The sequence below is a fragment of the Rhinopithecus bieti genome, unplaced genomic scaffold (genome assembly GCF_001698545.2).
Source record: "Rhinopithecus bieti isolate Rb0 unplaced genomic scaffold, ASM169854v2 scaffold_2735, whole genome shotgun sequence".
NCBI lineage: Eukaryota > Metazoa > Chordata > Mammalia > Primates > Cercopithecidae > Rhinopithecus > Rhinopithecus bieti.
Window position 1 is genome coordinate 10788 of NW_016804150.1, and position 26444 is coordinate 37231.

Consider the following 26444-nt stretch of genomic DNA (forward strand, 5'->3'; position numbering starts at 1 on the left):
TCATTTACATTAGGTATATCTCCTAATGCTATCCCTCCCCCCCTTCCCCCACCCCACAACAGGCCCCAGTGTGTGATGTTCCTCTTCCTGTGTCCAAGTGATCTCATTGTTCAATTCCCACCTATGAGTGAGAACATGTGGTGTTTGGTTTTCTGTTCTTGTGATAGTTTGCTGAGAATTATGGTTTCCAGCTGCATCCATGTCCCTACAAAGGACACAAACTCATCCTTTTATGGCTGCATAGTATTCCACGGTGTATATGTGCCACATTTTCTTAATCCAGTCTGTCATTGATGGACATTTGGGTTGGTTCCAAGTCTTTGCTATTGTGAATAGTGCCACAATAAGCATACGTATACATGTGTCTTTATAGCAGCATGACTCATAATCCTTTGGGTATATACCCAATAGTGGGATGGCTGGATCATTTTCTTTTATTTTTTGAAACTGGAAGTGTGAAGAGAGAAATTTTGCCAGATGACAAAGATGATTTCAGGAGAGGTGAAGATCCATGCAATGCTACAAAATAAACGGTAATGCATTTATAGTCCCCAGATTTCCTTTTATCATCTCATCTTTTCCTCCTAGTAATGCCACCACTACCCACCTCAGGCCCACATGCCTTCCTAGTTCTTCTTTCTCCTACTCTTTAAAACTTACTTTGAGATCCCACATTCACATACAACATAAATACCTTGAAACAGAGGTCAAAGCTTTATGTTAAAGTTCTACTGAGCAGAATTTCATGGTCCCAAGTATCAAATGGAGCAGGACTTAAAAGACGTGAAGTCGCATGGGAGAGCTAAGGGTACTGAACTGAGACTAAATCACGTAGTTGCTTCTTTCTCTGTTTCCACATACAGCAGGCTGAAACCATTACAATTACACACAGTTAAACTTATTTCAGATATGGCCATGGTATTTTTCTGCAAGACACATGACCTCTACATCAAAATAATACACACACACAGAGCCAATACAAGCTGAAGCTTATAATAGACACACACGGCCAATACAAGCGGGAGCTTTACAATTCATTTGAAATGATATGAAGAATACAGGTTTACAAATGGCAAAGTAGATCTTCTCTAATTTAGCGATCTTAAGGAACAAATTCAACAGCAACATTTATGTTTTTGAAGACTTCCTCTCCAAAAAAGAAAAAAAAAAAAAGATCTAAGGTGGCCTTGGAGTGTTTGCTTCCATCACACAGCAATGTCTCTCTCCCAAATGGAGAAACCTCTAAAGTCAAAACATGACTTAACAGCAGGGGAAAGATAATAAGACCAGTGAAAATAGTAGAAAGGCAATCGACACACGGGGAGAAAGAAAAGACAGTCACAATGAAGGAATTTTGTTTTCAGAGCAGGAAGAATCACATGCACCAGGATTGTCAGATTCAGTCGAAAACATGTGGAAAATATGTACTCTAGTCAGCCCACTCTTGGCAATGAACCATAACTGTGAGTGTTGGGTCAATATCAAGTTCTCCTGAATACCACAGCTTACAAACAGGAAAAAAAGGAAGCATCTGAGTCAGGTCCCCCAAAAAAAGGACAACAGTGTGTATGTCCTCATTGTGTTTGGTTATCTCTAAATGAAAATAAATGTGGTGCCCCCTGGATCACCGCCAGAACAAGGTGATGATCTAGAGATGGATTCATTCTACTTTCTGTTCTCTTGTAACTCTTTTGGGAAAGAAAAGTTCTTAGTGCACAATTATATCATTAAAAACAAGAGCTGTAAAGCCCTCATGACAATGACATGACAGATTCCTCACAGATTGAGAATAATTATGCTTCAAAGCCCATTAAAATGTTGGAGAAACCACAGTTTGTGAGATAGAAATTAAGCCACACAAAATAGAAAAAAACTATACTGAGCAAAAAGAACAAAATTGGAGGAACCAGATTACCTGACTTCAAATTATACTGCAGAGCTATGGTAATCAATACAGCATGATACTAGCATAAAAACAGACACATAGACCAATGGAACAGAACAGAGAACCCAGAAACAAATCCATACATGTACAGTGAACTCATCTTTGACAAAGGGGCCAAAAACATCCATTGCAGAAAGCACAGTCTTTTTAATAAATGGTCCTGGGAAAATCAGAAATCCATATGCAGAAGAATGAAACTAGACCCCTATCTCTCACCATATATAAAATCAAATAAAATGGATTAAAGACTTAAATCTAAGACCTAAAACTATGAAACTACTACCATCCCCCACATTTTACCTCCACATTTTACCACATTTTACAGCCAGGCTCAATACAATTCTACCTGAAAGAGCTGCAAGAGCTCTTTATATATGTATAGTAGTTCCTGTATATAGAAAACTACAAGACATTGATGAAATGAGTAGACTAAATGACGGAGAGATTTTCTATGTTCATGGATTGGAAGATTCTATATTGTTAAGATGTCATTTTTTTCCCAACTTGAAGTATACACTTAATTTAATTACGAAGTCCCAGCACAGTAATTTTTAGATATCATCAAACTGATTGTAAAATGTATATGAAAAGTCAAGAGACCTAGAATGCCATACACAATATAGAAGGAGAAAAAAAAGCCAGAGGAAAACTCAGACTAACTGATTTCAAGACTTATTTTAAAGTGACAGTAATTGGTGAGAGAATAGACACAAACATCAGTGTAAGAGAATAGGTAACCTAGAGATAGACCCACCCAAACACAATAAACTGGATTTTGACAATGAAAACTCAGGTAAGAGTAGGTAATATTTTCAATAAATGGTCCTGCAGCAATTGGAAATCCATATGCCAAAGGGGAAAAAAATGACCTAAATGTAGACAATACACATTACACCAAAATTCACTCAAAATGAATTATTAACCCAAAGAAAAATACAAAAACTATATATCTTTTGAAAGAAAACACAGAAGAAAATACACAATCTTGGATTGGATGATGAGTTTTTAGTTATACCACCAATATCACAATCCATGAAAATAATTGGTAGGTTGAACTTCATTACATTAAAAAATATTTGCACTGGGAATGGCATTGTTAAGAAAATAAAAAATACAGTGAGGACTCAGAAAATACTTGCAAAGTACATATTTTATAAAGTGTGAGTATCTAAAATAGAGGGGAAAACTCTTACAATTACATAAGAAAACAAACAAACTGATTAAAAAGTGGTAAAAAAAATTTGAAATAGGCACCTCATCAAAAAATTTATACAGGTATCAAAAAAAGCATATGAAAAGATGCTCAACATCATGCCGTTAGAGAATTGCAAATTGAAACCCTATTAATGTATATTTATTAGAATAGCTAAAATCCTAAATAACTGACATAACAATTGCTGGCAATGATATAGAAAAAAGGAAAAGACTGTCATTGCTTGTGGGAAAGTATCATTCTGCAGTCACTTTTAAGATAATTTGGCAGTTTTTTTTTTCCCCCAAAGCAAAATAGTCTTATTATATGACTCTGAAATCACACTCATAGGCATTTACCCAACTGATTTGAAGATTTATGTCCACAAAGAATACTGAATGTAAGTGTTTATAGCAGCTTTATTCATAGTTACCAAAAACTGGAAGTAATCCTTTAATAGGTAAGTGGATAAATAGACTGGATGTATTCATATAATGGAATACTGAAAATTCAGGGAAAAAAAGGGAATTAACTATCAAGTCATGTAAAAGCCTAGATACATCTTACATAAATAAGACATTAAAAGGCCAGTCTGAAAGGGCTACACAATATATGATTCCATTTTTATGACATCCTAGAAAGGAAAAGTTATAGAGGCAATTTTTCTTAGGAGTTTGGGGAGGAAGTGTTGAATAGAAGAACTTACAGCATTGTTTAGAGTTGTGAAACTATTTTGTGTTTTATTTTGATACTTTAATGGTGGATTCATGGAACTCTACATTTATCAAAGCACACAGAAGATTATAGCACAAAGGATAAAACTTAACATATGAAAAAACATCATTAGGATATTGGGGTTTTCCAAGGTAGAATGAAAAATGTGACAAAAGAATAAAACTGTATTACCCATTTATGACATATCCTCACTGAATAGAGTGAAGAAAAGTGTCTTGAGTCACTAAGTAACTGAAAATGAGTAGAGACTGTGACTAAAAAGTCAAAAGGAAATATACATAAGCACTGTGTTTTAGCTGATAAAGTTATTTTCCATGAGGGTAGAGATTTAAAAATCTGAAAACACTATATACATACATATATCCTAAAACATGAATATATGCATATTCATGTTTTATATATACATGAATTCATGTTTTATATATACATACACACACACACACACACACACACACACACACACACACACACTCTCAAGGAGAACAGGCTAGAATGCTCCATGTGGTAATGGATTAGAGTTGGAGATATCAGTGGGAAAACTCATTTAGATTAATACAGACACAGGTAGTTACAGTCAGTGAGTTCAGGCTGGTATAACAAATTGTCATAAACCAAGTAGCTTATAAACAACAGAAATTTATTTCTCACAGTTCTGGAGGATAGGAAGTCCAAGATCAAGGCCACAGTGGATTTTGTGTCTGGTGAGGCCCACTTCCTGGTTCATAGAAGATGTCTTCTTGATGTATTCTCACCTGGTAGAAGGGACAAGGCAGGCCTCTGGGACCTTTTTAATAATGACACTAATCCCGTGTATAAGGCCTCTTCCATTGTGATCTAATCACCTCACAAAAATCTCCGCTTTCTAGTATCAGCACTTGATGATTAGATTAAAACATGAATTTTTAGGAAGCATGAATGTTCAGACTATAGCAGTTAAATATAGAAATATTTATAGATGTGTGTATATATATGGGTTAGTATAAATATATTTTTCTTTACTCTGTCATCTTGAAACCCTAGGAAAAAAATCCAATAACAGTGAACACACATTAGCACCCAGGTTTTAGTTTCTCATTCTCCAATATAAGGATCCAGAGATCATTAGAGGAATGACTGATTTTAGGGTTGGGACAGAAGATATACATGATGAGACAAGTGCAGAACTCCCAATGACCACAGTTACAATCATTTGAACAAAATAAAGTGATATTAGATTATAACCCAAAGTGTAAAATAAATTTCCTTGATTCCATAAGCAAACAAAAAGAAAAAATAAGGGAGAATAGAGACATCTCCTGTGCAGACATATTCCGAATAATTTATGTAGGTACTCCACCCTTAATGAGGTGTAATATAATTCCTCACTCCTAAAACATGAACTAGGTATGGTGACTTCCTTCCAAATATTATAAAATGGGGAATAGGGGGCATATCTCCCCGCTACCTCAGGGGGTCTGTTGCTGTCACTCACTGTCCCTGAAATAGCATCTCCCCTCTCCCCAGTCCTTTGCATTGCTCACCCTAGATTCAAACTACGGGGTTATAATATCTCATTGGCCACACCAGTATCCTTCCAAGTGCCTTCTGAAAATGACTGTTGAGTCTATGAATACCATCTGCCACTAACATCTACCCTGTCTGTGGTAGTTCACTTTTTTCCCAAGAACCAGGCTCCGCTTACAGGCAAGGGAGTAGAAGAAGCTGCCTAGGTAGTCACTGAAGACACTGAAGGAATTTAAATGAGGATTTGACATCCAATATCAAGGAAGCATTCCTAAACTATAAGCCACCTACTGTTTTGTGGTAAATGAAACCACTCATATATAATTGCCTGTAACTCAGGAGTATCTGGGCCCTCACTGACCATGTTTAATGAAGGACACAAAGCCTTACAATTCCCAGATGCATGAACTCGAATCAATATTGTTCCTTATTGAGTTCTCATTTCCTAAAAGAGGGGCTATCTTATCTTCAAGACAGTGTTTCCCAGAATCCATAAGAAAGAAATATCAAACCTTCATGGCAGTTGATGAACACACATAAGATTCTGCACATTACCCACATGAAATGCTAGCACAGTCTCTCCTTGATATCTTGTTTTCCTTCATAAAACAAATATTAATACAGTAATTTCATACTTTCTCAGAAGAGAGACACAAAATTATGTATTTAATAAGAAGCTGCTATTAAGGAATAAGGCAGAAGAAGTCTATAACAATTGGAATAAGACAACACACAATAATGTCTCATAGGAGACCTAAAATACTCACAACTTTTTTTGTGTGATAGAAAAAACAATGTTTTCTTGGTGGGAGGTGGGAAGGAAAACAGAATAGGCTTGGGAAGAGCTTGTTGTTTTCTTTACTGCAGAACTGAGTAGGAAATAGTTCCGATGACTTAGCATGTGACAGGCTCTTAGTTATTATTCAAATTAAAGTGAGTTTCTGGAGCATGTCATGTCTGTAAGCCTGACATTTTTAGAAATGACAGTGTGTCTGAGAAAAAGCTTTTAGCATATTCTCAGCAGTAGCTAAATATGAAATGCCAGACTTCTCCCTGTTCTGCTGAATGAATTTTTATGGAGAACTGATGGATGATTATACTATTTTGAGGGTGAAGGAGAATTTAGGATGCCCTTAGTGTATTTTGCTTTAGTGTCCCCTTTGTCCCTATTCTGCAAAGAAGTCAAGTTTAAAACTTACAGAAATGCACAACAATTATAGTATTATATAAATTACAATGTCGTAGAGTGCTAAAATAATAATAATTCCACTGATGTAGAGAGGGGGAGATAACATTTAGGCAAAAGCAGGTCTAATATACAATATCTTAAGTACAACATGAAAAACATGGTATGATCTGTAAAAATATATGTCACTTACCAATATTACAGTTCCAAGTTTCTCATTCACGCTCACATGAAAACTTCTCAAGTGCTGTCCCATTACAGAAGAACACACAACATTATTAAAACTCTGTGCCTTGGGGCTGGGCACGGTGACTCATGCTTTTAATCTTAGCACTTTGGGAGGCCAAGGTGTGAGGATTGCTTGAGGCCAGGAGTTCGAGGCCAGCTTGGCCAACCTAGCATAACCCCATCTCTAAAAAATAAAAATAAATAATTTTTAAAAATCCTATAACTAGGACTCAAAGCACCAAATTCTACCTCTGTGCTGTCATGTAAGAGAAAGTCACTCCTTTGACAGACTCCAAGAGCCCTTACCAAAAAGCCTAATCTGACTCAGCACTATTGAGATAATCATAGTGGTGTTTTCACCAGGTTGGGCTAGTCTAACAAATGCAAAAAAGTAAATTATAGCATTCTCAAATGGGAAGACACCATACCCATAAATCTTTCCAAGTTTAAATGGCCATATTGATGGCATTGGGTAGAAGAGATTATCTGCTTACCAACCTGCTTTGCTGGAAGTTTACAGAAACAACTACCTTTTGTTCTGAATTAACAAAAGCTTTGATTTTATTTTAGGACTATTTCATATGTACTTTCAGAGTCATTATTCAGAGATCTGCCTAAGTGCCCCCTCTTTCTACAGATGTGAAATAAGGAAGAATGTAGATAGGAGGGATAAGTGTCTATTCTCTCCATTACAATGCCTGTTGTGAAGCAGGGAGGAAAGAGATGAATTCTATCAAAATTAATGGAATGCTATTTTCATGTCAGCTGATAGAATTTCATGGGGGCTTTTACAAACAATTTAAAACACATCCGCTTTGAGTGTGCATGTTATTACAGGTTGTTGAGTCTGTATGGTTTGTCATTTCAGGCCAAAGCCCATTCCTTATTCATTCTTCCATGCCCACTGCCCTCCACAGTGTCTTGCTAATAGGCTCATACTTCACTTATTAACACTTAATCAAATCTGAATGGGTAAAAGAAGACATTGGGATCTAGATTGTCATCAGAACTACATTTTTTTGGCTCAATTTTCCTTCTTCACAAATAATAACAACTAATGTATTAGCTGGTTTCACATGACAGGCAATATTCTCACTGTTTTGGATTCTAACTTATTGAATCCTTATAATGACATTGGGACGTTCTACTATTACCTCCACACAAATGTGTAAACTGAGGCAGAAAGAGATTAAGTAACTTGCCCAAGATACTGCAGTTATTGTGTGTATGACCCATAACTTGAACTAAGGCAGCTTGGGTCTGGAGCTGGGTTCTTAAACATTTCTCTATGGCATTGAAGGCACAAGTGAGTTAAAAGGAGAATGGCAAAATTGGCGTCTCTCAAAAATTTTTGGAAGTTTCAGTATCTAAACAGTTTATTATCTCTTATTACTTTAGCTTTTCACTGAGAGCACTTTACTGAAAATTAACTAGACTTCTCATCTTCTAATAAATTTAAAACAAATCTCTTTCCCATAGCACACAACTTTGTAAACTTTAAATACCTCTAATAATGAAAGATAGGCTCTACTTTTTTAAGATAATATTTTTAAAGCAGGATTTCTACCAGTCCTTTTGGAAATCCTAGTATATGAGGGATATAACAGAGTGAAATATTTGAAGACATAGTTAAATATATCTTTTTATTTATTTATTTATTTATTTATTTATTTATTTATTCTATGTGTCTAAAATACAACTCAATATTTTTTATTGCAATAGAAAGAACAACAACTGCTTCCATGATAAAGCCCAGCCTTAACTGGCACTAGACCATGGTCAGCATGCTCTGGGTATTAAAGCACCATCTCTTGGTATATGTGTGGATTGAAGTGGAGGATGGGGTGTCGGGGACTGGGTTCTGAAGTCCTACTTACACTTCTAATTTTCAATTTCTACCAATAATAATTACATTCATTTAAAACTCCTTGCAGCATTTAAATCTCATATCAGATTAAAGTGGTGGTCCTGGTGGTTGTGGTAGTGTCTTTTATTGTTTGCTTTTTGTTTGACTTTGTGTAGGGATTAATTTCTGTGCTGCCACCTTTCCAAAGTTCGCTTCGAAAACAATTGCCATTTCCCAGTCCAACTGGATAGAGCAGTGTTGTATTAATGTTTTAAAAGCATTGACTATAGTGTGCTAGTACATATGCTTTCAACTACCACATATTTTAGGTGTAACAACCAAATCACTTGACTTCATTTGCTTTGTGCTCCTTATTTGTGCTATGGATATCATTCTAGTCCATTTCTTACAGAGTTGTTTCTTCATTCATTAATTTATTTTGCAGGTCAACAAAGAGATCTTGAGCATCTGCCGGGCCAAGCACAGTTCTAGACATCAAAGAACCTACAATGAATAAAGCTAGTCTCTTTCTTCAGGAAAATTACAGCATAATGTTGTTGCAATTAAGTTTTCTTCATGCATGTAAAAGCCTCGTGCATACATTTGTCTGATACGTACTGAACTCTAAAACCACATTACTACCCACTTTCGTAATTAACATTTGGCATTTGCCTTGCCTATGAGAGTTTAGAAGTATGAAAGAACTTATTTTCAGCTCTTAGGCCCTGATTATCTCTGGGGGATCACAAGGACTACTAACCAAAAAAAAAAATGAGGAGTGGGAGAGTGGAGGGAAGCGCAGTGTGGGTGATTAATAACAATTTTGCTTAGAACTCTGTGAAAAGCTGCATAGAAAGAGTATTTAATATTTGACATTTGAGCAGAATGTGAGGAACAAGATTTGACAATTAGATAAGAATGGAAGGAGTAACCTGGGCAGAAGGAACAGTATGAGCACAAACTGAGAGGTGTGAAGCTTCAGGGCATGCGTGGAAAACAGCCGCAAAACAGTCTGACAGGAGTAGAGAGCACCAGAGATGGCACAGGCAAGGCAGATTATAAACAGCTTCAAGTGCTATGCTAGGACAGAAGTTGGAAATCATCCTAAATATAATGCAGAAAAATATGAAGGTTTTAAGTCAGGAAATGAGAGAATCAAGTATGCACTCTAGAAATTTAACAGTCAGCCATACAGATTGGAGTGTGTAAACCTGGAGATGAGCATGTATATTATGATTTTAGGTAATAATTTAGGTAAAATATAAAGAAGTAGCACAGTGAGGTGAGAGGGTAGACAGATTACAGAATCATTTCAAAGGAGGAGAAAAAAGAGAATTTGGTGAAAATAAGTAGGTGAAGAGACTGAGGAAAGCAAATCTTTCCAAATCACCTTTTAATTATCATTTTGGAGGTGATATTAAATATTGAAGGGGTCAAGGGTCCAGAAGGACAAAGAGAGAGAGAGAGGCAGGAAGAAAGAGAGAGAAAGAGCGGAGGTTGAGGGGAGGGAAGAGATGTCTGGAGATAGATGGATATGACACCAGTAGTTTGGAAATTAATAAAATTATATATATATATATATATATATACACACACACACACACACACACATATTACTATATATACACATACCATTTGTCATCATTTTGAGAATGTCTGTTAAATGACTAAGTTGTTATAGTTTTTTAAACTTAGGAACTCAAATAAATCAAAGATGGCACATGCAGAAGGAGGGTACAATGAAGAAATATGGTTCAATTTCACTAAACACAAATAAAATAGATTCACAGATAGAGAGGGCACAGACTACAAGTGAGATTAATGTATAAGACCTGAGAACTGAAGACTTACAATTCAAAATGGCATCACAGAAAGAAATACATATTTTTCTCACACATTTTAGTACATTAAATAACAAATATAATCTAAAAACTAGGAATTAAAGAAGCTCAGTGAAATAGGCAATTATGATTCCGCTTTGCATATGAGAAAATTAGGGCTTAGAGAGGCATCATTGCCGATAAAGAGATCTGACACTCAAACTCCAATCTCTGTTTCTTTTGCTTTTAAATAATTTGAAAGACCTTTCCATTGTATCACTCTTTATCTTTTAGACATCAGTAAGATAAGGTACTTAGTGATATCATAGAATACTGACTTACTGTCTTATAGAACGAAATTGACTTGGTAGGATACTAACGGAAAGCAATTGAGTTTTGACTTACCATTCCCGTTAACACTAGCTACTGCATAATAAAGAATTATTAACATGACCAGCAAAGTCCAACATTAAAACTCAACTTTCTGCCAATTAAAAACATCTGCACTCCTCAGCCTGGACCTGTCTTAGGTGGAAGGTACTGGGTTGTTGTTTCTTCCTTACCTGCTTTAGTTTCTGGCGCCTTCAGAATGAGTAAACTGGGGTGGCAGGCAGAGGGTAGGGCACAGCAAAGGTACTAAGAGACTGGAAGGATTTTAATTTGGTCTTCTGGCTCTTTCTCTCATTAGGCGCTTTTGTGGATTTCTCAGGAATGTCTGTCATCAATGGGGATCTCTCATTACAGTTTCCTGAAGGTGGAAATGCCCCCTTCAGGCTGGCTGACAGCTTATAACAGTCCACAACCTTTCAGTTCTGCATCTGAAAATCTGTTTCCAGGCTCCTTTTGAAGCATTCCCCTCACGCTGAGTGGGATCATCTCAAGACATCTCCCTGTCATCCACCATTGGTGCAACTGTGACTGGCTCCCAGTGTGGCCTTCTTACTCAGTTACCAAAACACCAACCTGTCTAGAAGTTACCATCTGTCATGTGCTCCCCAAATCACAGGGACATATGTCCCAAATTCTGTGATAACTTCTCGCGAAGCATGGGTGGTGTACCTTGAAACACCTTCTTTCCCATATCCAAGTAAGAACAGAGGCCGTTGAAGTCAGCTTGTAAAATGACCTCCATTAAACAACAGGTCAGTTTCCCTTCCCCTCCGTATTTCTCAGGGAAGCTTCCCATTTCTCAACCACACACATACATACACATTTTACATCAGAAGCTAAAAAGTCTGTATTAATTCTGTGTGTGTGTGTGTGTGTGTGTGTGTGTGTGTGTGTGTGTGTGTGTACTGATTGTCCTACAGCAAATGAACGAACAGTTATGTTTTCTTTCTTTATGGGGCAAGGGGCATCACAGGAAAATGAAACAATGATGTTTGGTGTCTCAAGTTTTAATCTGCACCAAATCAACACTTTATATACCATCTGCCATAATAGGAAAACCAGAAACAAAATATGTAGTCTGTGTTTATTCAAATATGCACTCCTGAAGCCAGTTATAACAGAGGTTCTCATTCTGCAGCTCCTCTTGCCAGTATGTTCTGTTCATCACTTCTCCCTTCTTCTTCTTGCCTAGCCTTTTCCTGACTCCCATTCATTCCACTTTTTCTCATGACATTAAAAATAACCTTTTCAACTGTCATCCCTGAGAAATGATTATTATGGTGGGTTCATAGATCTATTTTTATTGTAATTTAGTCTGTTTCTCTGGTGCATGAGAGTAAATTTGTTTTAGAAGTAATTATATTACATGAGCTGAGTCAAGATCCAAAGAGAAATCTGCTATTCCTTGAACCATCTCTATCAATAGCTTTGCATGGGAAACAATATTCAGTCAATGCCATCTTCATGCATGATAGACAGCTGTTATCAATTACAAAAAGAATAAAAAATATAAAACATTAACATATTAGCTTGAAAAAAAGAAAATTTGCTAACAAAATAATCTCTGTATGGGATATGCATTCTGCATTCATCAATATGATGATTCAGCATATTTTCAGAGAGACAAACAGAAAGTGATATTAGTATTGCTAGCTGTTATTTTTTACTTTTTAATGTAAACATACAGTTTTTAAATTTTAAGAAATAAAATGTAATACAAAACTACATTCTTATTCTCAGCTCTTGATTGTGGCTTTCTTGTCTTTTGTCAGTAATAACAATATGACCTACCAACCCCCAAATACTCTAGGCCCATTGCACTTCACACAGTTTAACGAACAGGACTGCTGGGCTCTCCCTGGCTTTATAATGTTGGTCATCATGCCAGGCAAGCTTTCAGGTCAACTGTCTTCCCTACCACCCCTTTCCTCCTCCATTCCCCTGAATACATGCCAATACTTGTGCATGCATACAGTCTACATGAACAGTGCTTCCCAAGTGCTTAAAGGTTATTAAACAAACAAATGAATGAGTGACTGAATAAAGGTATATTACGGATACATTCTTGAATTGCTACATAATGAAATTGAAGTTCAGTAATAAGCACTGTGATTGACCACCTTTTATTTGTGGGCTAAATTTTTCCTTCAGCTGTTTTGTAAGAATGGTAGTTGCAAATGATCTCTCTGTTTCCTTCCTCCTCCACACTATTTCCAAATTCTGTTTGATAATCTGGCATCGACAGACATTACTACCTTTGTTCTGGAAACTACTTTCTTCAAACAAAAAATGTCATTCCCTCTTTGCATGACCTTTCATTCTCAGCCTCTTAAATGTGGCTACATTTACTATCAGACAACAAAAATTGTTCTCATTAAAACCAACAATAACCTTCCAATTGCTAAATTCAACCATCTATATTCATCTATATTCAGTCCTACAGCACTCGGCACTGTTCATTGTATCTCCCTCTTTCTAGAAACTCTAATTCTGATATTCTATAAATCTATATATTCCACTGTCGACATCACCTAGCAATCATCTGGTCATTCCTGTGCTTTCATGTTCTTTGTACATCCCTTATATGTTGGGGATCCCAGAACTATGACTTTCTAATTGTGGAAAAAATGCTCACCCTTGCAAATATACTCCCATAGCTTTTATTATATGCAGATTTCAACTATGCCTTTAGCTTTCAACTGTTTTCCAACCTATAAGCCAAGATTTCTAATTGTTTACTGGAACAGTAAACTTTGAGATTGTACAGCTCCAACTTAATATTGACAACAAAATTCATAACACACACACTATTCTACACATACTTCTATCACAGAGGAATTCTGTTTTGTGTTCACTGGTGTGGACTCTGGAGTCATATTGCTTGGGCTTAAATATTGGCTCTTGCATTGCCAGTTGTATGACTTTGGACAAATTACCTAACCTCCTTGTGCTTCAGTTTCTCACATGTGTAGTAAGAATCATAATAGCTTCTCCTTTTTAAGAGTGTTTTCAAGATTAAAAGTAGTTCATGTAAAATATTTAGAATAGTGTCAAGCACATAATAATCACTATAAAGGTTGGCCATTTTTAGCCATCATTGTAGTTACCACAACATAATTAACTTTCAAATCTGTATAGCCCCACCAAATGGTGTGTTCTGTAACGGTAGGAAATATTTCTCTTTCGTAAGGTTCCTAAGTAGGTATTGACACATGAAGGATATTTAATGAAAAGAGTGTTGAATAAGTGAAAACCTTATCTGTATTTTATGTTCTCAAGTTAATTTAATGACTTCCCACTACAAGAACCTCAGTTCTACTGTCAACTCCCCTCTCACTCAGTCACCGAAATCTGTTGAGTCTGCATTAGGGACCTCTACTCCTTGTCTCCACTGCCTCTGAAAATCTTCATTTTACCTGCAATGAACTGAATGTTTGTGTGCCCCCAAATTCATATATTGAGCCCCTAATCCCACTGTGATAATATTTGGAGGTGGTGCATTTAGGAAGTAATTAGGTCACCAGGGCAAGTCCCTCACAAATGAGATTATTATGCCCTTACAGGAAGAGGCCAGAGAGCTCTCTTGTACTCTTTCTGCCATGTGAGGACACAACAAAAGTCAGTAGTCATTAAAGAGGATGACAGCCCTCAACAGAATATGTCCATGCTGATGCCCTGGAAATAAATGAAAAATAAATTTATGTTATTTATAAATGACTCAGTTTATGGTACATTGTGAGAGCAGGCTAAACTGAATAAGACATCTCACTTGAACTATTACAATTACTCCCTAACTGGTTTCTGTGACAAGACCCTTATAGATATCATCCCTAGGTTTCTTTCTTAAAAAGAAAAAAAGCAAGCATGTAACTTCCCAGGTTTAAAGCCTCTCTTGGTTGCCTACTGCCCAGAAAATAAAATCCAACCTCCCCAGGTTGACATGCAAGACTTTTCAGACTCTGGTTCCAGCATACACCATCTCCTGCCACTTCCCTCAAGGCTTCTGCCCCACCAAATTTCTAATATTTCTAAGTGTTCATCAAACATGCTAGGTTTCTGTAGCCTCCAAGTCTTTGCATAAGCTTGAAAGATTCTTTTTTTCCACTTTTGTCCATTTTTATAATCCTAGGACAGTCTTAATCATCCTTTAATGTCCAACTCAAATGCTAACATCGCTACAAGCCTTTCCTGGCACCCCAAGAGAATTTCTCATTCTCTTCTCAAAGATTCCACAGTGCTTTGTTCCTATCTCTTAATGACATTTATCATGTTACACTGTTTTTATCATTTACCTGTATGTCTCTTCCATTAAACTACAGCAAACTCTTATCACAGTAACTATCTGTCTCCCCCTCCTAAAAAGGTTGACCAGTGTAGGTAATAAAAAAATGATTACCAAACTCATCATCCAAACAATCCACTCACTCATCAGATAGTTTAGCACCTACTCTCTATTTGATATTGTATTATAGTTTTAGCTTAAAAAATAAAATGTTTTTCTATATAAACTAAATTATAAGCCTGCCAAATAAAAAGATTTCCTTCATTTATTTTTTCAATTACAGGAAGTAGGTTGATTAAAAAGAACAAGATTCCTGGGAGGTTGGTTAGGAGTGTGGAGAGGAGGTGATAATGAGAATTTTTTTCCATGGAAAAAGTGAGATTACCAAACTTGGAGACATTTTTTATTCCCCTGAAGAAGTGTGACTTCCAGAAAACGAAAAGCTAGTGCTATGAACTCAAGCGAATGAATTTATATCTAGCCTGAGATGCCAACTATTTCCAGACAGGCTTAAAAATCGCTTCCCAGGGTCAATCTTTCCTTTCTCCTAACCATTTCCTATATTTTCCCTCCTGTTTTCCCCAGCTTTCAGTGCTGAACATCTTCCGTAGAAAAGCAAGATTAGGCAAGGAAAAGAGGAGATGTGGTAGGGAAATACTTCATGGATTACAATGAAGGAATAATTTGTGCTTGTTGTGCTTGCTTATTTTGCATCAATCAATGAGATTTTTATCCCCAGTTGCCTCAATGAAAGGCATTGGCTAGTTTTGCTGTCACACAGTGGTGCCACACACAAGGACACAGAGAAGAGCTGCAGAGGCAACCAGGTGCTTTCCACCTTCCCTATTCTTAGCAATAGATACCAAAGGAGTCCTTGTCTTCATTCTGCATTGCCTTTTTAGGAAAGAGATGAGACAAATTCAAGGGAAAGTAAATTGAGAGAAACACTTGTCTACACAAATTCATTATAAATGAAATGGACAAATGTAGTAGTGGAATAGGACCTAGATTAAATTCCAAGCACTGTTAACCAACTGCGAGTTCCCAACTGAGACCCTTGTTTTCTTTAGGTCTCAGTTTTCTTCTCTGAAAACAAGAAAGCGGATCACATGGACATTACTTTCTGCTTTAATTGGGGCTCAGGTCTGAGTAAAGTGCAGAATTCTACATTTCTTTAAATGTAGCACATGCCAGAAAAAAATAACACAATAAAGTCCAAGCTTAGGCAAATGATAATTAAACACATAATTGCCATGTAAAAATGCAGGTAGAATTCTCATTCTTTCATTCTTAAATTACAGTTCATGTTCATGGTTATTCAAGCAATAATGTAGCTTTCAGGAGGAAATTGAATTATTTCCCACTGTAAAGACTTTTTAAGATGGCAAAATAAAATTAATCATGCCAAGATTCCTGTTTGTGCTTAAACATATGCATGACTCCATGTCATTTTGCAGTACCTTCCTGTCCTTGATATAATTTTGTTTTATATAATTAACATAATAAGCTCTTTCATAGAAAGGGGAAAATGCCTGCCCTTCTATAGAAACAATTATCTAAACTGATCCCATTGTTATTTCCACAAACAAGTGGAGGAATTATTGCTACATTCCTTAACAATTACAGACAGATAATACAATGTTTCAAGTCTTTCACCTTTAATCCACCCCTTTCTTACCCCCTTGGGAAAGCCAAGCATTAAAAAGAGCACCTACTGGTTACACTTTTCACTTTTGCCCCCAAGACCACCTTCCACCTGGGTTGTTGGGTTGAGTTAGTCCTCAAGGTCTCTATCTGCAAAGTCGCACTTGATAACCAGCTGAATCTATAGCCCACTAAATTTGCTTGTTCTTATTTTTAGACATTAGTTCCCTAAGTGAAACAAATGAACGTAATATTAGTTACATCAATGACACCACTAAAGCATTCATTGAGCTTCAATAATAAGAGTAACAATAACAATAAAATTTTATGGCTTTTTTTCTCAAAGGAAATTAGAACACTTTACCAACATTATTGTCTCATTAAACCTCATGTCTTTGAAAAATGGTGTAGCATTGTGTGGATGGAAGGGTATAAGCCAGGGAGTCAGACAGAACTGTTTTCCATTTACCTACCTGGAAATCATTTAGGTAATGAGTAAATGAGATAATGTACATAAAGTACATGCCTGCAGGGTAAGTACTCAACACATAATTCTCTTTCCTTCTCTATCTCTCTGCCCACCAGCCATTCTCTCCCTCCCACTGCTCCTGCAACCTCCTATTCCCCATTTTTTCATTATAGAGTAATGCAAGTTGAGACAAGTTTGTCAGGTTTTGTGGGGGAGTTTTAGGTTGTTTTTTGGCCCAATAATATTCTGATCCCTTCTGAGAAAAAAAATGCATAAAAGCATACTATCCTTGTCTATCTGGTATACATGGGCATGTTCCAGCTCCTAGCTCCAGTAAAGTCTCCAGAGGGTAGGACAAGTAACTCCTCTCTCAGCATTATTCTTACTAGGCAGGTTCAGAAGAGTCTTAAATTTGAGGCATCATAATATCTATACTTTGGGCCCTGGGTGAAAGAAAAAATCTCTGAGTATATTAGTCTGTTCTCAGCTGCTGATAAAGACATACCTGAGACTGGGTAATATATTATTTAAAAAAAAGAGAGAGAGAGATTTAATGGACTCAGCGTTCCATGTGGCTGGGGAGACCTCACAATCGTTGAAGAAGGTGCAAAAGTCATGTCTTACAAAGCAGCAGGCAAGAGGGAATGAGAGTCAAGTGAAAGAGGAAACCCCTTATAAAACCATGAGATTTTGTGAGACTTATTCACCACCATGAGAATAGTATGAGAGAAATTGCCCCCATGATTCAATTATCTCCCACCAGGTCCCTCCCACAACACATGGGAATTATGGGAGCTACAATTCAAGATGACATTTGGGTGGGAACGCAGCCAAACCATATCGTGGAGACAGGCCGAAAACTAACATGGAATGTGATCTACCATTCCAATAATTCAAGTTGTAATCCGCATGCCTGATTCTCTGTGTGTATGTCCCTGTGGTTGTCCAAAAGTCTTTATTAAAGTCTTATCAAAATGTTGCAGCCCTTCCCTGGGGCATTGTGAGAAAGACTGCATGCCCATGCCTCAGCAGGAGGTTAAACACTGAGCAGTGCAACCACTGGCGGCCAGCACAATGGAATTGTGGGTGCTGGTGGTGGGTGGGGAAGGAATAATTACAAGAGCATCTCCACCTTCCAACACACAGTATCTTGGAATCAAAATCAGATCTTTAAGTTTAGTTGACTCTGGTTCACCCTAAAAACCTGAGTGGAGATTCTGTCTCCTTTCCCTGCCTAGGAGAAGTAGAGGGTTTTTGGATCTGCAAAATGTGAAGTTTTATCTTCCAGAAGATAATGTAATACATGGCATTTTGAAATACGCGTAAACAAAATTACTTATCCAGAAAGAGTCAGTCATATAGCTTTGCTCATGCTTTGCCCAAGAGGTATTAAACAGGGTTTCTTCAGACATACAATTGTGTAACCTCCCAGTGAATTCTTCCTGCCTACTGCGAAAACAAAATCAGTTCATGGAAACCATAGCATTGCAGTAAAGAGAGTTTAATTGACACGAGGCCAGCCACTCCACATGGGAGATGGAGTTATTACTGAAATCAATCTCACCATAGGCGCAGAGTTTAGGGGTTTTTCTAAGATACTTCGGTAAGCAGAGGGCTAAGGCATGAGTGCTGCTGATTGATTGGGGATGCAATAATAGGGATGTAGAATACAGTCCTCTTGTGCTGGATCTGCTTCTGAGTTGGGGCCACAGGACTGGTTGAGTGACAGATCTGGGTGGGATCATTAGGTAGTCAGAAATGCAAAAGTCTGAAAAGACATCTCAAAAGCCCTGTCTTAGATTTTATGTATTTATTTATTTTGAGATAGTGTCTCACTATGTTGCCCAGGCTGCAGTGCAGTGGCACAACCACACCTCACTGTAGCCTTGACCTCCCAGGCTCAAGCAAGCAATCATCCCACCTCAGCTTCCTGAGTAGCTATGACTACAGGCTCTGGCCACCAGATCAGGCTAGTTACTATACTACAATGGTGACGTTATTTACAGGAGTAATTGAGGAATTTGCAAATCTTGTGACCTCCTGAATAATGTCTGGTAATTATTTAGCTAAACCTACATCATAGTAGAATTCAGGCCCTTCTCATCCTCTTAACTTGGGGGTCTTTCATTAGTTTTACAAGGACAGTTTAGTTTTGGGGAGGGGCTATTATCATTTGAACTATAAACTAAATTTCTCCCAAAGTTAGCTTGGCCTATCCCCAGGAATGAGTGAAGACAGCCAGCCTGTGAGCCTAGAAGCAAGATGGAGTCAACCATGTCAGATTTCTCTTTCCGTCACAGTTTTGCAAAGGTGGTTTCACTTGGGCAACCTGACACACCAGGAAGTAGTTAGATTTGTGAGATACTGAACTTGATGGTGTCCTAGAAACTTGTGTAGGAAAATAAGTAATGGCTGTAGGAGTTATCTGAATCTTAATGGAATTGTGATGTCCAGTCACTAGCTTGAGAACCACTTTCATTCTCTGTAAGAATTGAGCAAACTCCTTGATTCTACAAACACACATGAAAAAAATGAAATTACAGGAAACACAGCTTCTGACCAGGGTAGATGGGAGTGTAATGAATAACCCTTTAGAAAATCACTACGTGGTGCAAAGGTGACTGATTAACATAATATTTTAAGATGCAAATTGCATAGCTTGGCTCAAATAATTACAAAGACAGACAATAATGTAATATTACAAGGTTGTAGGTTTTAAAGATGGGGGAGCAAAAGAATGTGTGGCTGCATTTTTAAAAGATATAGCAAAGCAGAACAATGTGAAATTAGGCAAAAGAAAAGCTGGACTGTTCTCTATGACATTTTCTCAACAGGGAGATGTATTACCAAGGACTAGAGTCTCCCCAGGGCTCCGGTAAATGCTTCACTGCATGTCATTTCACACAAAATACATAAAGCTGCTATAGGAGGTGGACAAGGTGACCTAACAGGTCTCCTGTCTCTAATTTCTGTGATTTAAAGGTTCTGTGCTATTACCCAGCAAGATGCATGACTTTTTAGTGATTCCATTTGTAAAATGACCCTACAGTTTTTTTCTCTTAACTTCCACCTTTGCAGAAATCATTTCTTCTTTCACCTATACAGTAAAACTCAAAGATTATAGTATTCAGCATCACAGGACTGGAGAATGGTGCAGAAGGAGGGTTAAGCAGGATTAAATGTTTGCTTAAAAGGGAAAAAAATTAAGAGTGAAGGAGATTGGAGGAAAGGTGAAATGATCATCACACACTATTTTAAAAAATCACAGTTTCCCTGCATCTAAATGGAATTTTGATTTAGACACCATATTCCTTTTAAGAAAAGCTGTACTGAGTGCAGAAAAAATGCACATTAATCTTCCTTTCAACAAGACTGAGGAAAAACAAACAAACGTACTAATTGAACACTGGCTTATTGAAGTTCTCTGATGGTAATTTAATTCTCTAAGGAGTCACAGGGTAGTGAAAACCTTTGGATGATACTGAACATGTCCAACTTGTTAAAAGCCTTTTAATGGCAATTTTGGAATGTAATCTATGTGTTTCATTTACATGATCTATGAAAAGCTTTATCTTTTGGTCCAGATGGACTTGGATTCACAGTATGTAAAACCTTCAGAAATCAGCCCTTGCTGAGTTTCAACTGTAAGTGCAAGACTTAGTCTGCATCTTTTCTTTCCTTTTGTAAATGGGGCACAATGTGGATAGCATGTATCAATAGTAATTGTGGGTTGCCAGAATAGTAAATTTTTACCTGGATTTCAATGCTATAAGCAATACAAGAACATGAGGGCTTCTTCATTAATTACTTACTAAGCTATTATTCTACTACAGAAGCATTAGTTTCAGGGATCATAAAAGCATTCATGATAAACTCCCTGGTTCTGGGATGCAGAAAGAAGAAAGAAAACAACAATACGACATCACTTCTTCTTACCCAGCCCCCTTTCCTCTTTCCTTTTCTGTCTGCTACACTCTCAGATATTGGCTTAGAAGCATCAACCAACTTGAAATCCTGATTGTAGCAAAGCAACCACAGCTAACCAAAAACAAGAAGAGGCAGAGCAATGGTTGTTGGACTTACTGGGACACGTGAAAGCCTTCGTTTTCCTCAGGACCTGGATGGAATAAGAGACCCTGAGGGTTTGATGAAGAACAAAAGTGTCATTTTTCACATCAATATCAGTTTGCAACCTTTCACTCTGCTGCTATTCTTCACTGCACATTAGCTATAATAGGCTGGTTATATTCTCTGTGAACTGATTCGGATTCTCTGTTTCCTTACTTGTGGGTGTATTTTTCAATATTTTTTCCCTGAAAACTTTGTATATAGCTCTTTGTAGCAGTTATGGTGCAATTCTGTAACTATTAATATGTGTACATATTTATATCTCCACAAAGAATATATAATGAGTTCCCAAAGTTTATCCCAGAGTTAGTGACTTCTTAAAATGTTTGCTTAATGAAGAAAATAAATAAATAAACCTGTCAACAGATGTATTGATGCTTCCCATTATTGTGAGTAAAAGGAATATCTAATCCTGTGAGCACAAGCCAGGGATGGGATGGTTCTGTTTTTGAGGTAATCTTGAACTATTCTTACAATATTCTTACCAAGAAGTTGACAAGCAATTGCTTGGAAACTTCTTCCAGTAGAAATCCTAAGGCTTTACCAGATAGCCAGTTTCTTCTGTGCATGACCATTATAAATTTTATATACATGAGTCTGATATACATCTCTTAGAAATGTCCACAGATTGAAATTAGTTCCAGTATGTGAATCCATTCACGAAATAAAAGTTCCCATTAAAATCAGAAACAAGACAAACATGCTATAACTATTACTTTACATCATATCAAAAGTCCTAGACAATATAATAAAACAAAGACAATAAATAATAAAAGAAAATACAAAATTGCCTTCAGATATACAGTATTCATAAATGTTCTATACAAATATATTATGGTATTTGGTTGAAAAGGAAATTCAGGAGGCTTCTTTGTAAAAAGATCAACATATAATCATCAGTATCAGTATAAATCAGCAATAAATGCTTAGAAAATATAATTGACCAGGGATTTATTTACAGTAGGCACCAACAATAAACAAAATCCTAGTATCCAATGGCCTTGTCTACAAAGCAGACATCTTTTCCATCTTCCTTGCTAACAGAATTCTTGTGGTGTTCAGCTTCTTATCTCTCAAAGCAGAGGACACCATTCTCAGCTCAGCAGAAAATCCTATAGAAGACTAAGTTAATCATTGACTTTTACCTTTCTTTTCACACACGATTGGTTTTTGAGTAGCCAGTGAGACTGAGAAAGGTAATGGTGTTCCTCAGAAAGATTTGTTGCTTTTAAAATGTTACACTAGCAGCTTTTCAACTAGTTCTTTCCATGTCGGTATGTGATGCCCATGTGGCAGCCACCCAATTGGAAAGAAGGGAACAAGCCGAAGGACAAAAGAGAAACACTGAGGCTGACTGAGCTGAAAGGTGGAAAGAACCCAGATCCTGGATGATTATGGAAACCACAGAGTTGACTAAATCCATAAGATAGCTACTCTAGAATTCTTGCTGTAGACAAAAATTATATATTATACATGTTCAAGCCTTTCGAGGTTTTTACTTGCTTCTGGATCTTCATGACAAAGACATCCAAAACAAATAAAGAAAGCAATAGACTCAGGATATTATTCGTGATACATCTAACTATCAAGAATTAGCATCCAGAAACAAAGTACTTATAAATTAATAAAAAAACTATGGACAATCCAATAGAAAGATCAGCAGATGATATAAACAGTGAATTTACAGACAATGACAATAGAATATTCATGAAAATAATATAAAACAATGCCCAACTCAGTAGAAATAAGAGAAATGCAGAGTAAAATAAAGTGAGTATTTTTTCCAACTCATCTGACTGGTAATAGAAAAAGAAGCCTGACAAAATTAAAATCACGTGGATGATGGTATGAATAATTATCAACTTTGGAGTCTAATGGGAGAATGAGTTTATGTAGCACATATAAAAACAGTTATACCATGTCTGGCTGAAGATGTCCATATCCTTCAATTCAGTAGTTTATCATCCAGATATAATTCTTAATGGAACTCTATCATAGGTGCACAGAAACACATATACAATAACACCTGTAGCACTTTGTGATATAAAGAGCAAACTGCTTAAATATCTGTTATAAAGAGTGTAATAATAATATTTATTCAATGGCATAGTATACTGTAGTTGAAATAAATAAAAATACGTACAAAACTCAGATACATTTTATGCAATATAATAGTGAGAGACTTAAAAATGCAATACTACCTATCCAGTGTAATATCCATTAATAAGGTTGAAAATACGTAATACATGCTCTGTTTTGGATGCACAGTTACATGGAGAAGCAAAAAAGACACATTGGGATGATAGCACTACATTAAGGGGAGTAGTTTCTTCTGCATCATACAGAGAAACTCCAAATTTTTGTAATCTTTTGAAGTCTTTTGAATTCTTTTGAAATTCCACATTTTAAAAGTTAACATTTCTAAAACTGATCACTTGATTTTCTGAAAACAGCCCCCCAAAACGCCTTAAAATTTTAAAATTAAAACCTTTCCTTTACCAGCATTCCTCAGAATTCATTATTAATAACAAACCCTTTTGTCCAGGTGCACAAATGAAAATCCTTGGTGGCACCCCCAGCGTCTTGCCCAAGATCATTTACAGCCAGCTTCGTGACTGTGTACCCAATGCAGTTGCTTTGAAAAGAACCCTTCCTTTAAATGGGTCCACACTAACTAATGCTGTACTATTGCTGTCTCAACATTAATACATATTGAATAATGTGTCCTGCATTTTAATTTTGTATTAGGTTCTTCAAATTATGTAGCTAATCCTTCTTGGATCTAAAACTGGGTTGTCATTCTCTGATAAATTCATTCTTAATCAGTACACTCTTCTACTTCTCTTCTGAGATAGGCAGGGCACTATTATTCATTTCTTCAACAAATATCAACTGCATCTCTGCTGTGTGTTAGACACTATACTAAACACTGAGAATACAATTGACATGAATAAGGCAATGTTCCCACAATCACGAAGTCTATTTTAGTAGAGACACATACAATAAATAAATTAATAATCAAAAACATAGGATAGTGATACATTCTATGAATAAAATTAAACCAAAGTAATAGGGTTGAAAGTAACTTGTAGCTGCTGTAGATTGGTCAATGAAGGATGACATTTAGAAACAAGATCCATTGCTGGGCACAGTGGCTGAGTCCTGTAATCTCAGCACTTTGGAAGACTGAGGTGGGAGGATTGCTTGAGGCTAGGAGTTCAAGACAAGCCTGGGCAACATAGTAAGACCCTGTCTCCACAAAAAGTAAATTAAGTGAGCTTAGTTGGGCATGGTGGCACATGCCTGTAGTCCTAACTACTCAGGAGGCTGAGGTGGGAGGATTGCTTGAGGTTGCAATGAGCTGTGATTGACCACTGCACTCAAACAGAGACAACATAGCCAGATTCTGTCTGTAAAAAAACTTTTTTTACAGAAAATCTGAGGAGAAGGCACCACTTATGGGAAAGTCTGAATGAATAATGTTTCTCTAAGTTCTACTTTTGCTCTTTATCTTCAGATGATAAAAAATTGACCAAACAAAAAAAAAGAAAATATTTATTAGTCTAGGAAATGAATTAATGTTATAACATTCTCTTCCTCACTGTAGATGCTTATAAAAAATTTTGGTTTCTGGCCAATTTATTTTCAAAATGGAAATTGTATTTTAAAGATTATTGAGAGAGCTTAGTATCTCTCATACTGAAATGCCAAAGGAATTTGTTAGTGATTTATGTGTATGTAAATTGAACTCGGTATGCTTAGTAAAATCTGGCCGTCATGCTAATTAATTGCAATGAGAATAAGACATAATTGATTAAAATACTGACATCAAATCTGGGTTGCCATGTGCTCTACATAAAAAGTGGCACCTGGACTCATGCAATGCAGCGTCATTGATCAGAAATTGACTTACAGCATGTGCTTTCCAAAATCAGTAGAAATATAAAATATTATGACTTAGAGGCTTTATTTCATAGACAAGGAAAGTAAGACCCAGTAGTTTCCTTAAACGGTCAAAGGCAGTTCAGTTCTTGCCTGGTGATTTTTTTTAATTCAAAAGCAAGAATAATCAATTAAATATGAGATATCATGGCACATTTCTATTGAAAATGTGAACCATGGAGCAAGTCAGGAGTGCCTGAAGAAAATTAGATTTTTTGAAATGCTGATTATGTCCCACCTGATATACCCTTACCTTTACCACATGGAGACCCTAATTCTACCTCTGCATGCGACCCCTCATGCACACCTTATTCAGGATGAAGAATGTAAGATCCTTATTTAATACTAGTGTTTAAAATTTTATAATTAAAACAAGGACCCATTAATGAGATCATTTTATTCTTCCTTATATTTCCTGCATTTCTTAAGAGTTGCAGACAGGCTACACTAAATTTCTCTTCACAAAAATAAGGGAAAGATACTATCAGCATATCTTGCTCAATTAATAACAATTTTTTCACATGATTTTTTAGGAAAAAAATGTTCTCTTATACTGATGATCAATTACTTGTAATTGGAATCTACTTCACTTCATTTATCAAACTCTACAGTACTGAAAATAACAACCCCCCAAAATTTGAACAAACAACTAGCACAGTCAGAAATAGGAAAAACCTTGTTTTTTAAGTAATTTGGGAAAGTTATACTCTTGGATTTCTAGTTAGAAATCTCAAGGTGTGTTTTCACCTATTTGGAAACTCATTGGCTCCAGCTTCTTAGGGAGCCATATTTTTGACACTGGTTATTCATAGACAGAAAATAATTTTCCCAAACTCAGTTACTTTCTAAAAGTCAATGGATTTTTGATGACAAATAGAGGAAGATTTTTAAAGGCCCAAGTATTGGGAGCTGGGTGAGACACCATCATGGTTTTCAAGCCAAAGACCCAGGGTTCCAGAGAGATCCCTCAGCAACAGGATGCCTGTGGGGGTGGAGATGGTGAGGAGTAAGGAAAAACTGGAAGGAGCACCTGGGAGGGCAACCAGCTCCTCCTTTCATCATAGTAGACTCTGCTTATTTTTTCTGTATATTGGGATTCAGAGAAAAGTGTATATTTTAAAATTAAATGATGAA